This window comes from Neovison vison, chromosome 11 (genome assembly GCF_020171115.1).
Source record: "Neovison vison isolate M4711 chromosome 11, ASM_NN_V1, whole genome shotgun sequence".
Lineage (NCBI taxonomy): Eukaryota > Metazoa > Chordata > Mammalia > Carnivora > Mustelidae > Neogale > Neogale vison.
Window position 1 is genome coordinate 107332849 of NC_058101.1, and position 16308 is coordinate 107349156.

At 39.2% G+C, this 16308-nt stretch overlaps 1 pseudogene; it reads left to right on the plus strand.

Annotated features, from left to right (window-relative positions):
• Window positions 1–1206: 1206 nt before the first annotated feature.
• LOC122890442 lies at window positions 1207–1846 on the plus strand (annotated as a pseudogene).
• Window positions 1847–16308: the final 14462 nt, after the last annotated feature.

Genomic DNA, 16308 nt, shown 5'->3' on the forward strand with positions numbered 1-16308 from the left:
TCTCTGATGCACTCCTCTTTATTCTCACGCAGTTTGAATTAATCATTGTCTTATTGCTTTATTTATTCAGCTACTATAGAGCATATCATAGAGCATCATATTTAATTGTGCATTTAGAGTATGAGTTCCCTGAAAGCAAGCTCTATGTATTACTCATGTTGGTTTATCCCAGCTTTTCTATACTTAGTAGGAATTTAATGAATGTATGTATGAGTCAATGAATAGACAAATAACGGTGACCCAGGGGCTCAGGTACTCCTCAGAGACAGGAAAATTTAGACTAAACTGATTGAAATTTGGAAAACAGTGTTCTGAAATCCATGGGACCATCCCTTGCATTGTGGACATTAAGCCTTTTAAATGGTGCTTTGTGGTTGTCATGACAATCTAAAACACTGCCAGCACCACTTTTCTCCCTACCTCCTATAAGTGTGGTACTTTCCTGGTTGTAAATAATTGCTGGTTTGGCCCCTTCTTTGTGTTTCATAAGAAATCTAGGTAGACTTGTGATCTTATAAAGAAAGAGCTGGGGAAAAGAACACCACACAATGCATATTCTTCTCCCAGTTCTCTGGCAACACCTCTCCATTTCCCCCCCAAACTTCACCCTTCCAACACTTGATTCCTTTTCTGACTTCTGTTCTACAGGAAGCATTATCCAGTCCCTCTCATGCTAATTCCTTTTCTTAAGAAAGTGGCCCCATGTGAATGGTCTGTCTTCTCTTCCCTGATATTCTTTGGAAAGCCTTATTCTTGTAGTATTAAAGCAAATAATATATATTATACTAATAATCAAATTGTGGCTCTAAATTTCCTGTAGGCATTCCCAAATATTACTAATAAGTTCTTGGGAAAGCCCACCCTATTTGGGGGCATATTATGAACTGAATGTTTGTGTCCACCGGGATCCTCCCCAAATTCATACATTGAAGTCCAGAAGTCCAGTGTGGCTGTATTTGGAAATGGTGCATTTAAGGAACTAATAAAGGTTAAATGGGGTTATAAGGTTAGGCCCTGATCCAACAGGATTAGTGCCTTTATGAGAAAAGACACCTGTGTTTGCTCCCTCGTTCCCTCTCTCTATGTACACACCAAAGAAAGGGCATGAGAGTATGCAGCTAGATGATGGTTTTGAATGATCCAAGAGAAGAGGTCTCAGAATGAAACTTATGTTGTTTTTTTTCCATTGTTATGTCATGTGGCACCATGAGCAGGAAAGTCTCCTATGACATGGTGTACAGGGCAATGTGGGAAGTCCTATACAGCAACCAGTGCAAAAGCCAGAAGGTTTTGAAGACAGTGGAGCTGTAGATCAGCTTGAAGAACTAGGACACTCAGAAGGACAAATGCTTCTTGAACACCATTAGACGTAAGTGCATCCCTACCCCAAGTTCTCCATATGTGTTTTGGGAGACCAGCAGCACTGTGATGAGGCCAAAGCTGTGGATATTGCCTACATGGACATTGAGGTGCTAAAAAAACTCAACAAGAATGAAAAATTAGTCAAGAAGTTGGCTGAGAAGTATGATGCCTTTTTTGGCTTTGGAATCTCTGATTAAGCAGATCCCATGAATCCGGGCCTGGGCCTGAATAAGGCTGGCAAGTTCCCTTCCTTGATGACCCACAATGAGAACGTGATGGCCGAAGTGGATGAAGTGAAGTCCATGATAGGATTCCAACCGAGGAAGGTGCTGTGTCTGGCAGGGGTTGCTGGCCTTGTGGAGATGACAGATGATGAGCTTGCATATGACACCCACTTAGCTGTCACTTTCCTGGTGTCATTGCTCAAGAAGAATTGGGAGAATGTCTGGGCTTTAACATTACAAGCACCATGGGCAAGCCCTAACACTTGTACCAACGCACACTTAATCAACCCTTGTGCTACCATTACCTGTTTGCCTGTGCAAGGGAGAGGGAGGTGCTTTTGGAGCTGATGTTGCATGCCATAGCACTGTGCTGGATGACAGCAGTTTCTGGCACCCAGGGATGGGTGTTCTTTTCTCCATACTGAAAACCAGGAAGTACGTTCCATCTACCTTCAAAACCATGCAGTCTTATTTATTATTTAGTTCTCTTGGATACTTACCACATGCAACAGTAGGTCTGCTAACCAAGAATGAAACATTCCCGAACCTTGAGAGGGGCAGATGTGGGCTAGGACTCCAGCCTCCAGTGCTCCCACTGCTTACTAGTAGAGAGAGGGGTAGGACCTTCTCATTGAGGATGTTGACTCAGCCCTTGGCAGCACGCTTACCGTATGGTCTGCAGTTGTTTCCCTTTATGCCATGGGTTCTTTCTATGGGCTTTTTGTTTTGTTTTATCCCTCTAAATCATGGATCTGGGCTCTTGTTCTGTAGGGATCACAAGGAATGTTCCAGATGGAGATTGAGATCTTAGATTGTTCAGATGTGAGTTGTCTGAAACCCTGACTGATCTAGAATTTGTTTGTCTGACCCCAAACTGCATACTCCATATTCAGGGTAGTAATTAACTGTGTGAAATGATTAGGAATACACAAGTAGGAGACCTATGCTATACTGTAATTCATCAACCCTATTTTCTAGGGGCCCTTAGCAAATGGGTAAAATCAGGTTGTGGAAACTTCCAGGCCCTTTATACTCCAGGTAGACTCTGCCCTCTTCCTGACCTGAGGCAGTTTCCTGTTGGAGTTCTGCCTCCAGTGCCTAGTACTGGAAGTCAGTTTTTGGTGTGGTGGAAAATACCTATGATTTAACTTTTGACTTGAATATGCTTCATTGAACTTTGGTAAAGTAACAAGTTCATACCTCCCTCTTTTAATACAGCACAAAGGCTAATCCAAAGCATAAATAAAAATGTTACACCTTCTCAAAACAGGCTTGATTCATGAAGAATACAAGGTTTACACACACACACACACACACACACACACACCCATGTTGCTGGCATCTTGATTTTGGACTTCTAGCCTCCAGAACTGTGAGTAGGTAAATTTCTATTGTTTCAGTCACTTGTGGTATTTTGTTATGGCAACCCAAATAAAGCACTACAGGGTCCGGTATTCCTCAGTGTCAGGCTTGAGAAAGCTGACTAATTTCCCTTAATTAGGATGTAATAGTACAGAAGCCCAAATCACCTTCCTTCTCACCTAAGCCCTGCCCCTGAGGTCCCATTCTCATGCCCTAAGCTTCTCTGCAAGTCACTGCTTGGTGCATATTTCCTTCCTTCCCATGTCATTATTCTGTGGCCTATCTGGCTGGCCTCAGCTGTGTATCCTCATATTGATTGTTTCCAGTCTCCCAGATTGTGTTCAGTCTTGGTTTACATGACTTAAGATTGGGACTTCAGAATCCCTGCTCCCACAGGAATTTTTCCACCTTTCTGATCACCTTCATGAGGGCTTGATGTGCATTGGTATAATGAGGTAGAAAAAGTCAAAGCCTATCTTCAAAGAGTGCTGGTCAGTGTGCTGAGAGGGGTTCTCAATGACTATTCTGCTTTTGTCCAAGAGGAGCTCAGTGTGCTGAGGAATGCACCCACCACCAGCCAGTGAATGACCCCATGTGGATCCTTTGGATGAACGGGCACCCCTGAGATGCACATTGCATGAGAAGCTAAGTATGCTGATACAGGGAGAAGCTTCCAGTGACCTGGAAACTGCACAGCGAGAAGTCATGAGGGTAAGATGGGAGAGTCTGGGGGAAAGAAAGGCATGGAATAGTCTGTGATCCAAGGAAGAAAGTGTGAATAGAAAGCTGTATGAGCTCATTTTTCAGTAGGGCACTCTGATGACCAAGAAAAGGACCAACTTTTTTGGCTTAAGAGAACTAGGGAGCTTTGACTACTGTTCACTAGCAGTTGTGTTGGTGTCAAAGGTAGTATGTCACAAAAGCTCGGTTAAGTGTCCTGAGGACAGTAGTACAAACTCAGAGACTCTTGTGGATGATCAGGAACAGAAACCCATACTCCCCACATCCTAGAATGCTGGGGCTACAATAACAGATTACCAGGGACTAGGTGGATTAAACAACAAAAAGCCATTTTGTACAGTTCTGAGAAGTTCAAGATCAAGTTGCAAGCAGATTCCCTGTCTGGTGGGAACCCACATCCTGGTTTGCAGCTGACTGTCTCTTGCTGTGTTCTCACATGGCCGAGAGAAAGGAAGTGCTCTCATGGCTCTTCTTCTAAGAGCACTGATCTCAACAGGAGGGCTCCACCCTCGTGACCTATGATGTGTCAGCCCAGTTGGGTTAAGTGATGCTCCAGATAACTGGTAAAACATTATTTCTCAGTGTGACTGTGAGGATGTTTCTGGAAGAGACCAGCATTTCAATTAATAGACTGAGTAAAGAAGAGTAGTCTCACCAATGCCAGTGAATGTCATCAGATCTCTTGAGGGCCTCAATAGAGCAAAAAGGCAAAGAAAGGGCAAATTCACTCTCTGTCTGAACCAAGATGTCCATCTTCTGCCCTCAGACCTTGGTGCTCCTGGTTCTTAGGCCTTTGAACTCAGACTGAATTCTAGACAGCAGATTATGGACTTGGTTTCCACAATCATGTGAGCCATTTCCTATAATAAATCTCTCTCTCTCTTTTCTTTTTAAAGATTTTATTTATTTGACAGACAGAGATCACAAGTAGGCAGAGAGGCAGGCAGAGAGAGAGGAGGAAGCAGGCTCCCTGCCAAGTGGAGAGCCCAATGCGGGGCTCGATTCCAGGACCCTGGGATCATGACCTGAGCTGAAGACCGAGGCTTTAACCCACTGAGCCATCCAGGTGCCCTCTCTCTCTTTCCATCTCGCTCTCTCTCTATCTATCTAATATCTCTGTGCTGTTTCTTTAGAAAACTCTGACTAATACATAACTTGATTACCTCCCAGAGCCCAAATCTCCTATTACATTCCCATTGGAGTTTGGGGATTCAACATGTGAATTTGTGGGGGACACTAACAGGTGGCCCACAACACCACAGTAAGCTTGCCCAATAGAGCTGCTCTGAGAAAGCAAAAAGAATTGACAATGAAGTCCACTAGTGGACACATGAAGCTCCCTGCTGGGCAGGTGGTTGGAGACAACATGGTCCCAGATTGCTACCACCCCCCAAGAAGGAAATGGTAGTGTGGTGGACTTGGATAAAGTATTTCGACCTCACATAAACAAAGCCCCAGTGACTGGATCTCTTGTACAAGGTGCTAAAGCAGCTGGGGCTCTCCTCTTCTCTCCTGTTGGCTATCCTCCTGCAATGATGGCCCAGTTCTTCTCAGAGCACCTGGGGAAAGATGGCAACCTCTATAAATCCACCCACATTTTTCTCTCTTCCTTATACCTGCCACATGGAAGGCCTCTATCCAGCCTTCTCACTGCCTGCTGGATTTTTTCATCTCAGAAGAGAAAGGCTTTGACAGGATCTGAAGGTGAAAGTGGACTTCCATGTATTGGCAGCCTGAGATCTTCAGCTCCTCCAACCCACTTTGATAATTCTCATGCCGCATGATGCTGGCAAACCACACCTCTTCCTGCCCTCAGGATTCTGCTCCATCAGCTTCATTGCCATGGAACTTGCTCAGGTGGACACTGTCCTGCTTACCACACGTCAGTCACTTCACAGTCCTCTCCGTGAGGATGTCTAAATATAGCTTGTTTATGCTCCTAACTGTGCTTCTGCCTTCACTTTCCTTTTGCTGTGTTCTTAAAGATTTTGTGAACCTCTTCCACTTCCCCCTCTAATGACAGTGACAATGGCAACAGTACTGTCATTTGTGGAGATCTACCTCTGCGACTGTCCCTGGGTTTCACACCTCAGGAACATACACAATTTTGTTGAAACTCATGATACTCCTTTGAGCTAGATATTTTAAGCTGTGTTTTCTTTGAGAAGTCATATACTAATGTATGAATATTGCAAAATATTTAAAGAAACAGAACTGTTTATAATAAAACTGAAGGTACCCCTCCCATTCTCCATGGTTACCATTAACAGTACTAGAATGTGTTTCCTTCCAGATCCAGTGTGCGTGTGACTGTGTGTATGTGTGTGTACATATGTTCACAAAAAAAGCTTGGATGCAGATTTCTAATATAAATAGAATCATAGAATAAATATAATTTTGTGATTTTCTTTTTTACTCAACAATATATCTTAGAACTAACAGTAGGAAATGTAACTGTCTCCATGTTATAGGCAAGGAAGCAGAGGTTTGGGGAGATTAAACAGCTTGATCCTATTAGGTAGGAGTTTCCATTACATGATAGATTCCTTGAAAACAGTATAATGTTTCTGTTTTATGCAGAGTTCTGATGCCTTGTATTGCAGTATTTGTAGCCATCTTATTCCAGAAATTTGGTATTTCTCTTCTGTTCCTGTTCTTGAAGCTGAATCCTTATTTGTCTCTGTGTGCCTGAGTCTACCTGAAACCTGTAATTTGAGTCAGGCTGTACTTTTACTATGGCTCATCTAGGTAGTGCATTCTCCACCAAGGAATTCGAGTACCTTCCATCTGCTGGCTGCCTTCCTGAGGCCTCCTGCTTGGCAGGGGGAATTTCCTTTGTTCCTGACCTGCTAATGGGACACTTTTTAGGCTTAACATTGACTGGCACTACCTACCTGGTCGTCATCTTTCCTGCCAACTACTGGGATGTCAGTCTGGGCTTCCTGCCAGTGGTGCAGCTACATCTCCTTTTCTTACCTCTCTCTCAGGCCCCAATACCTGTCCTCCATCACGGGGTGATCCCATTCCAGGTCCCCAGCAGCATACTTGATCCGACCAGACTCCTGCCTGCCCTATGTTGAGATGAACTTCAACTTGTCATTACTTAAGAGAATACTAAATTCACACTTAACATGAGATGAGACCATAGTATATTCCATTGAGAGAATACCAGGTATACAGTCAAGCCTTTGGCATAAAGTAGAGCAGATAGAGTGAACCAGTGCTTTACATTTTTATTTCTCATTTCTTTAACATTTACGAAATGGTTATTCTGTTTAGGCTAATCACCAATATTTCCTCTGGCCATCCTGAGCTTGTTGGTTTCTTTTATAAAATATAATACTGCTTTTTGTTATAAGAATTAATTATCTAGAGGGACACCTGTAGTGGCTCAATCGGTTAAGGGTCTGACTCCTGATTTCAGCTCAGGTCACTATCTCAGGGTCATGAGATGGAGCCCCACATCAGGCTCCACGCCCAACATGGATTCTCTCTCTCCCTCTCCCTCTGCCCCTGTCTCTCCATGCAGGTGCTCTCTCTCTCTCTCTTTCTCAAAAAAAGTTACTTATCTAGAGATTGAAGGATTTTTTTCAGAGACTTTTGAAACTCCTACTCATGAGGCTTTCCCATTTGAGTAAATAGTCTTTCTTAATTTCTCAGAACCTGCCTTACGTCTCTCATTTCTTTATCAGTGATGCTAAGATATTTTTAGTCACCCAGAATGTATACATGGGAATCATCATGTATCTTCTTCTTTCTCGTCTATTGCTGCTGCCTGTGCCCTAGTCATGTACTCAGAACTACCTTCTTTTCAATCTTCCAGACTCCAGTTTGCCCCTTCCTTCACTATGCCCCACCTCTGTGCTGCGATATGCTTTTCCTATAGGCATTATTTTTATTACATCATTGACCTCCTCCCCCCATTCCACCCCTGGTGCTCTCTCTCTCTCTCTCTCAAATAAATAAATAAATCTTTCTTATAAAGTAAATATACACATTATTTTTATGAAATCCAAATTGCCATTAGTTATAAGATACATCCTTATTCTATTTAACAGTAAAAAGTATAAAAAAATAAAACACGGGGAGCCTGGGTGGCTCAGTGGGTTAAGCCGCTGCCTTCAGCTCAGGTCATGATCTCAGGGTCCTGGGATCGAGTCCCACATCGGGCTCTCTGCTCAGCAGGGAGCCTGCTTCCCTCTCTCTCTCTCTGCCTGCCTCTCTACCTACTTGTGATCTCTCTCTGTCAAATAAATAAATAAAATCTTTAAAAAAAAAATAAAACACTGAAAAAGTGAACTGTGGTTTACATTTCTATTTTAAATTTACTGAGAATAATTTTTAAATTTCTTTTAGAAGATTCTGGTTATACAGCACTCTTATCCGTGTATAAAATGGAATATATATGCTGATTATATTAGTTAAGCTCCTCCTAAGGCTTTGCAGATTCTGACTGTGTTGAATCATACTTTAGCTCATCTGTTGAGGCCTGTGGTTTCCCACAGTGTGGTTCTCTGTGCTGCTAAGAGCGATGTTGATGCAGTGATTTGTTCAAGTGTACTTCACTGTCTTTTGGGGGATTTTCATCCAAGTTGCACATACCCATTCAAGTTTTGATGTTGTATATTTCTTGATATTATCAGAGGAAGTCAATAAAACTCAACAACTAAGTATTGTATTAATTCCTCAAAAGTTCAGTCAAGGGTCACAGGGTTGTGGTTGTCCAGTTATGCTCTTAGAATATCAGCCAAGGGGCGCCTGGGTGGCTCAGTGGGTTAGGTCTCTGCCTTCGGCTCAGGTCATGGTCCCAGGGTCCTGGGATTGAGCACCACATCAGGCTCTCTACTCAGCAGGGAACCTGCTTCCCCCCCTCTCTCTGCCTGCCTCTCTGCCTACTTGTGATCTCTGCCTGTCAAATAAATAAATAAAATCTTAAAAAAAAAAAGAATATCAGCCAAGTGTGTATATGAATGGGTAATGACACTTACATCTTTACTGACACTCACAGTGCCTGTGAGACTTCTCACTAGCTTAGAGATATTGAAAAATAAAAAATGTATTTTAGTATAGATTAAATATAAGAGTAATTGTTCAGTTCACTCATCTCAGTAGATTAAAAGTGAATATAGTTTTCTTTTTTGTTTGTTTGTTTTAAATGAGAGGAGTCATGTGTATGAGGCAGGACTGTTATGTAGAGAAATGGCTGGACACGTATTATCAGGACTATGGTCCAGGTTTTTTTTTTTTTTTTAAGATTTTATTTATTTATTTGACAGACAGAGATCACAAGTAGACAGACAGCCCGGCAGAGAGAGACGGGGAGGCAGGCTCTCTGCTGAGCAGAGACCCCAATGTGGGGCTCAATCCCAGGACCTTGAGATCATGACCTGAGCCGAAGGCAGTGGCTTAACACACTGAGCCACCCAGGCACCCCTGTGGTCCAGGTTTTATCCCTAAATCATTTATGACATTTAAAGTTCACCTGTCTGGATTTCAGTGTCATTGCTTGAAAAATGAAGGCAGTGACCTAAATGATCTCTATAAGTTTTCCAACACTAATAGTCATGGCAACTGAAAGCAATGAGACTAAAATTTGAAATCACTAGCCCAGATTCTTGTCCAACAGAAAAATCCCCTGGACTATAATTCTGGCTAAGAGATTTGAATTTGTCTGATGAAATTTGGCATTAGCCATGTGTGGCAAAGGCTGGACTCACTGGGGATGATAGTATGTAATCCTTTTCCCTCTGAGGAGAAATTGTCCATATGCAAAGTCTCCTGGTGGAGGGGATAAAGGTGGGGGAGAGAAAGTAATCAAGAAGATTAACCCGAGAGTTCATCTGTATGGACAGTGGTAGACCCTCGGATATCTCATTTTTTTCGGCCTGAGTATTGACAAAGGACCAGAGGCATTCTGCTGGAAAGAAATTAGATTGCAAAATGATTACTCCTCCCCAAATGGAAATCTGGTCAAGAATTTATGCATGGAGCCTGAAATATACAGAGCAGAGCCAAGTGACTCAGTCAATTTAGAAAAGATCACATTTTAATTAAATGCAATGGGAGAGAGAAAAGTAAGAATTGTTACTCTGCTTTTTAAAGATATGTAGAACCTCTGTAAATACTGTCGGTAAGTAATGTTATTTTGTTTGTTTGTTTTTGTTTTTTCTTATTCTGCAGTCAAACCATACAATACAAACATAAGCATGTTTTTATTTTATTTATCATGACCTGTTAGCTCTTTTCCTTTGTAGTTCGTCCTCAAAATGCAAGCACTATTTTTTTTTAATTAAATAAATCACATGCAAAGAAAGGGGCTTTAAATGAAGTATAGTTGCTAAGAAGATTTAATGTCTTGTTAATTTTTTCTTACACTTTAAACAAATAACAAACAATTGTAATGGTTCGGTGAGATCATGCTCCAGGTAAGAACATCTTTGTGCCATCCAGAGTTGCATATTGGGACCACCTGGTTTGAATCCACATATTAAGAATTATATTTGGACATAGTCTATTTCAATCAGACCTAAGGAAAAAAAGTAAATCTAAGAGAATATTACAACGTTTCTGAAATTTTCAGGTTTTTAAAATAGGCATTTGGTTGATTTCTTTAAATTTCAGTCTTGTAGGTGAGAATGTTTATATTACTACGCTTTGTTATATCTGGAATCAGAAATCTTAACACCTAGTACCTTTATCAGTTTAATAAGAAATAAGCAATGGAAAGAACATGTGTTTCAAAGTTAGACAAAACTGAGTTCCGATTCCGTGCAGGTCATTTACAGATAATGTAACCTCTGTTAGGTTTCTTAAGTCCTCTAAATCTTGGTTTACTCACCAATAGCATGACCCACTCCAAGGACTTGTTGAATGGCTTCAATATAATAGATGAGAAATATATCCTAAGCACACAGAAAACCTCTGATAAGTGGTAGCTACTATAATAATAATAATAATAATAATAATAATGCACATTTGGAATATTTGGACGCAGCATTGGAATCATGAAGGAACACAAAAGGAAGTGGACAGACAGGTCTTCATTGCTAGGCATTGTGACAAGCAACAGTCCTATAGGTTTCTAGTCCAAAAAAAACAAAATGCCAAGAAATAGAGATCAAAATATCTTTTGGCATCATGCACCTATTTCAATTCATATGGTCCCATGTGAAAGGGCACATATTATATCAAAATACCCACTGGACAACTTTTAAAACAGGAATAATTTGACATTATGTGGTCAGGCACAAAAGTATGGTCACAGCCTGCTTGTCCTAGGCACGAACTGGTGTGCAGAGGTAGACATGACTGCCCTCAAGTACCAGCCATTGACTCCCACTTAGTTAAGAAAGCTTCAGTTTCCTTTTGAGGGTTATCAACTGAGGAAGAGAAAGTTCCATTTGAAATTAGTGCTTCGTCTCAGACTTCAGACAGTACCTGAAATTAATAGGAATAGAGTTTTTGTCACTGATCTTATAGGCCCTACCACTAAAACATCTGTTATCCAACCTAAGTCTTAAAGCAACTGAAATCTGGTAGTTTGAGAGCATTGTGAAACCTGAACTTGCTATGTGTCTTTCCCTTGGATGTGTGGCAGGTTCTCTGGTATGAAGAGAAAACTGCATTTGAGGAAGTCCTTCCCAGCTGTAACTCATTTGTGATTCTCACTTAGGTTTTAAATGTCTCAATTTTCAGGCTATTAAAGAGTTCAAATGCCATTTATAATATATTTACTAGAAGAGTTCTGGAAAACAAGTCATTCGTACCTACTTTGATAGGATTCTCCTAATCAAAGATTTATTGGGACAGTTTAGAAAAGCATCAGATAAATGTTCTCCCTGCCTGGGAGTTGGGAGATGTAAGCGGTGCTCTGTGGAAGATTTATGCTGAATTGCTCTATGCCATCTTGCATTTGATTAACTTTTATCAAACAGAACAAAAAGCCCTTTCCCAATGCATCATTTATATGAACTTTATAAATGAACCATCTTTCTTTTGTCAGCATAATTCACCATGATATAGCCATTTAAAAAGCCTCTAAGGGATAAGCAATTAACCTGGGACATGTTTGTGTGATAATTCTGCAACAATTTTATTTTGAAAAACCTGAGAGTATTACTGTGCAATCTGAAACTATAAAGGTTTAACATCAAGTTTCCCAGATTTTTTTTTTTTTTAAGTAGGCTCTATGCTCAACATGGGGCATGAATTCTGACCCTAAGATCAAGAGTTGCATGGTCCATTCACTAAGCCAGGTATATGCCCTGGATCAATATTAAGTTTTAAGCATTTCTGAGAACACGTAAGAAACATAAATTGTTCCAACATACAACCTTCTTGATGGCACAAGTTGTTTTTTATAAGAGAATACAAAGTGAAATGTGAAATAAAACAATTAGCTTTTGAGGTATAATGTGAGTTCACTAGGATCTAGTATATAGGCTTATTATGCCTTTGTGCAGTTTATATTTCCTCAGTCTGAGATTTCACACAAGTAGGACCATGACATTTTAAAATCTGAATGACAAAACCTTGGTAAATTGTTCTGAATGCTCAATGATGACACTTTGAATTGATTTTTAATCATATCAAGAAAGACATTCTTTTAATAAATTAAAAGATCCTTCCTGGTGAATGTGAAAAAATGTTAGGTCTCCTGGGAATACAAATACCTTTTGAATCCTGTTGTCGTTGTACTTCATTAGCTGTATCTTCTTAATGAAAAATTACTAACATACACACTTCTTTTGTAATAAAAAAATGAAAAAGAGCAATTACGGTAAAGGGCTTATGAAAACATTAGAAGTAGGCGATGGTTTCCAAAATGGTTTTGACTGTCCTCAAATGATTGATTGACATTTTCAAACTCCTTGACATTTCTGTGACCATAGATTTTTTTTTTTACATGCTTATGTAAAAGGAAATTTGGTATAATATTTCTTCTCCTTTCTCCTTCAGACTTACTAATTTTCTTCTCTTTCTGCCCCAGGAGGCTTGCCTCTATATGGTTTCTATTGGATTTGGCCAGTGAGAAGACCCAGTGGGAAGTCAGAGATTGGGAGGAGAGAGAGTGGATGTTCATTCTCCTGCTTTCGCCTGGACAAAGTGGCGCTGTTATTTTACATCCTAGATGTTGTCGGTGGGCTTTTCTTCTATGGCTATAGAGGTCTGAACTGCTGTTTTAGCCCCATAGTCCTAGAAGTCTATGAGATTCCCGCATCTGTAGTCACCACATTCTATTGGTTTTCTTGACCTTGTCTACATCTCTGAGAATGTTCTCTTTACTAGACTCTCTCTCTCTCTTTTTTTTTTTTTTTTACTAGACTCTCTTTAATAAAATTCTTTCAGCTCTGTTAACTTTTAGTTCTGTCTGCTTCATGTTGGGACCCTGACATAATATACTTGGCATTTTATCCAGATAGATGTACAGCCTACTAATAATATAACATGAAAAAATTAGAGTGAAAAGAGTGATTATGTAGAAGGAAAAAATAGCACTGGAGATTAGTCCCAGAATTCTTTCTCAGCTCTGCCAATAACCAGCTACGGTAACTTGGGAGTGTCATTTAACTTTTATGAGTCACTTTCCTTATTTGTAAAACAAAGGATTAGGCTAGTTTAATGTTCAACTTTCAATAATCTAAGTTTATATGGTGATGTTGCAGAAATGAATCTTTCATCTAAAGCTATAGAAAGCAGAGATTATTGCGTTCTTCACAATATTTAACTCAGAACTTTAAGTACATGGACACTGAGGACTTGATGAAAAATATTATTATTCTGAGTATTCTGAGTATATTAAGTTACTTGGAAACAGTTTGATCCTTTCAAGTCTTGCTTTTAAGCTTTTAAGCTATGTTATGCAAATCTTTAAAGCAAGACTCAGAAGGATCAACCTGGCTGATGCATTTGTAACTTAACTCTATCTCAGAACAGACCTCAAGGATATCTAGGGGGACACAAATAGATGAACCACCTGAAAAGGTAAAATTCACAGTCTTACATCTAATAAAAATGTTCCAGATATGCAAAGAAGCAGGAAAATGCAACCTATATGTGGATAAAGATTAATCAATTGTAACTGACTCAGAAATGACACAGATGATAGAATTAGAAAAAAATATGAAAGCTGTTATTATTAGTATATTATCTATGTTCAGAAAACTAGGAGGATGGGCGCCTGGGTGGCTCAGTGGGTTAAGCCGCTGCCTTCAGCTCAGGTCATGATCTCAGGGTCCTGGGATCGAGTCCCGCATCTGGCTCTCTGCTCAGCAGGGAGCCTGCTTCCTCCTCTCTCTCTCTGCCTGCCTCTCTGCCTACTTGTAATCTCTCTCTGTCAAATAAATAAATAAAATCTTTAAAAAAAAAAAAAAGAAAACTAGGAGGATGATTGAACATGTTAAATAAAGAAATGAAAGACATAAAAAATTCCCAAATCAAACTTCAGAGATGGAAACTTCAAGTAGATGAAATTATGTCTGAGATGAATACAGTTGAATCATATTATTTTGGGATTTAGGATCTATAGAGTTGTTATAAACACAAGTAAATAATTAACAATAGCTCTCAGGGAAAACATGGGATTGAGTTCCCATGAGTCTCTGATCATAAAACTTTCATTGATCAGTCACAATGAATTCACCATATGTTGTGCTTGAATGAAGCTCCTCTATCACATATATTTTCTCTATAAGGCACAGTACAATGTTTTAGTGCTTGGGAACACTGGACAGCACTTCAGGACTACTCTTGGGGGTATCTTGAATGCTGGAGTCATCAACAAAAAGTAAAAAAATATAAGAAGTATGGCATTAAATGAACTGGAAAAAAATACTTGTTTAAAGTATGGGAGCCAAAACGGGAACACAGAGTTTTGCATTTTTCCATCCCCGTTGTGTGAGTATATGCATTCATTGGGAAACATTTTTAAATTTTATTTATTTATTTATGTATTTATTTATTTATTTTGGTCAATTCTGCTCTGGTCCAAGATTGACCATGAAAGTGCAAAGAGAATTGATCTTGAAGTTATAAATAAATTTTAGTGACTAGTGAATTTGTGAATATATAATCCATGCATAATAAGATTTGACTGTACTCTGCTGGTATTAATGGAAGATTAGGCTTTAGTGAAGAAAAGGTTACTAAACTTGAAGAAACAGAAGTAGAAACCATCTAAAGTAAAGCACTAAAAAGAAGATGAACAGCTTTAAGTAGAGTAGTATACATGTAATTGGAACTCTTAAAAGGGGGAGTAGAAAAAGTATTTGAGAAAATAATGACTGAAAACTTCAATATTTGATGAAAACTATAAGCCCACAGGTACATGAAGCTAAAAAAAGAAAAAAAAATCCCAAAGAAGAAATATGATCATATCATACTCATATTGCTCAAAACCAATGATAAAGACAAAATCTTAAATGTGGCCAAAAGAGTTGTGGGGGCTGTGTTAAATCATGCACAGAGGGGAAAAACAACAACAACAAGAAGAAGCACAACAGTAGATTTCTCATCAAAAACAATTTGAACCAGGAGACAGTGGAGCAAGATCTTTAAAATAATGAAAGAAAAGAAACATTAACCTAGAATTCTGTACCCAGAAATAATCTCTCTCAAAAATGAAAGTAAAATAAAGACATTTTAGACCTACAAATTTGAAAGAATTTACCACCAACAGGTGAGCATTAATATCAAAGTAGATTTCAGAGAAAATTATATAACCTTTGATAAAGAAGCGTATTTCATAATGATAAAAGGGTCAATTCATCAAGAAGAACTAACAATCTTAAGTGTTCATATATCTAATAGAAGAGTTTAAAAATTTGCCTGGGTGGCTCAGTTCGTTAAGTATCTTGAACTCAGGTCATTTGTTGATCTCAAGGTTGTGAGTTCAAGCCACATGCTGGGCATGGAGCCTACTTAAAAAAATTTTTTTTAAAAATTACTTACTTAAAAAAATTAAATCTATCAAGCAGCATCTGGCAGAATTACAAAGAGAAATAATCGCCATTTTCACAATGATCATCAGAGATTTTTATATTCCTCTCTTAATTAGTGATAGAACAATTAATCAGTAAGAATATGGGAGACTTAAACAACATTGTCAACCTACCTTTCCTATCTGATACATATAGAACATTCCACTCAACAATGACAGAATTTTCGTTCTTTCCAAGTGTTCAGGATAAATCATACTTGGTCCATAAACAAGTCTTAATAAAGTTAAAGGGACTCAAGTCATACAAAGTATCTTATTTGACTAAAATTACCTCTCCTTACAACTTGCAGCCCACTGACAAATCCTTGTGATCTGCAGAACATGGCATTCCTCAAGGAACTCATGGCCTACTTATCGTTGGTATTTCATTAAAGACTTCAAGCAATCCTCACAATGCCCATGTGGCTCTTCCTGCCCACAGGTCCTGTCCTCATGCTATAATTAAAGCACATTTTTACACTGAAACAAACAAATAAAAAATGAAGTCAGTTATAGAAAGGTATACCAAAATCCCCCAAATATAAAAAAATTAAATAAGGCAGTTCCAAATAAACTGTGGATCAAAGAAAAATCAAACTGGAAATTAAAGCATTTTGAGTGAAATTATGAAAATTGAAACAG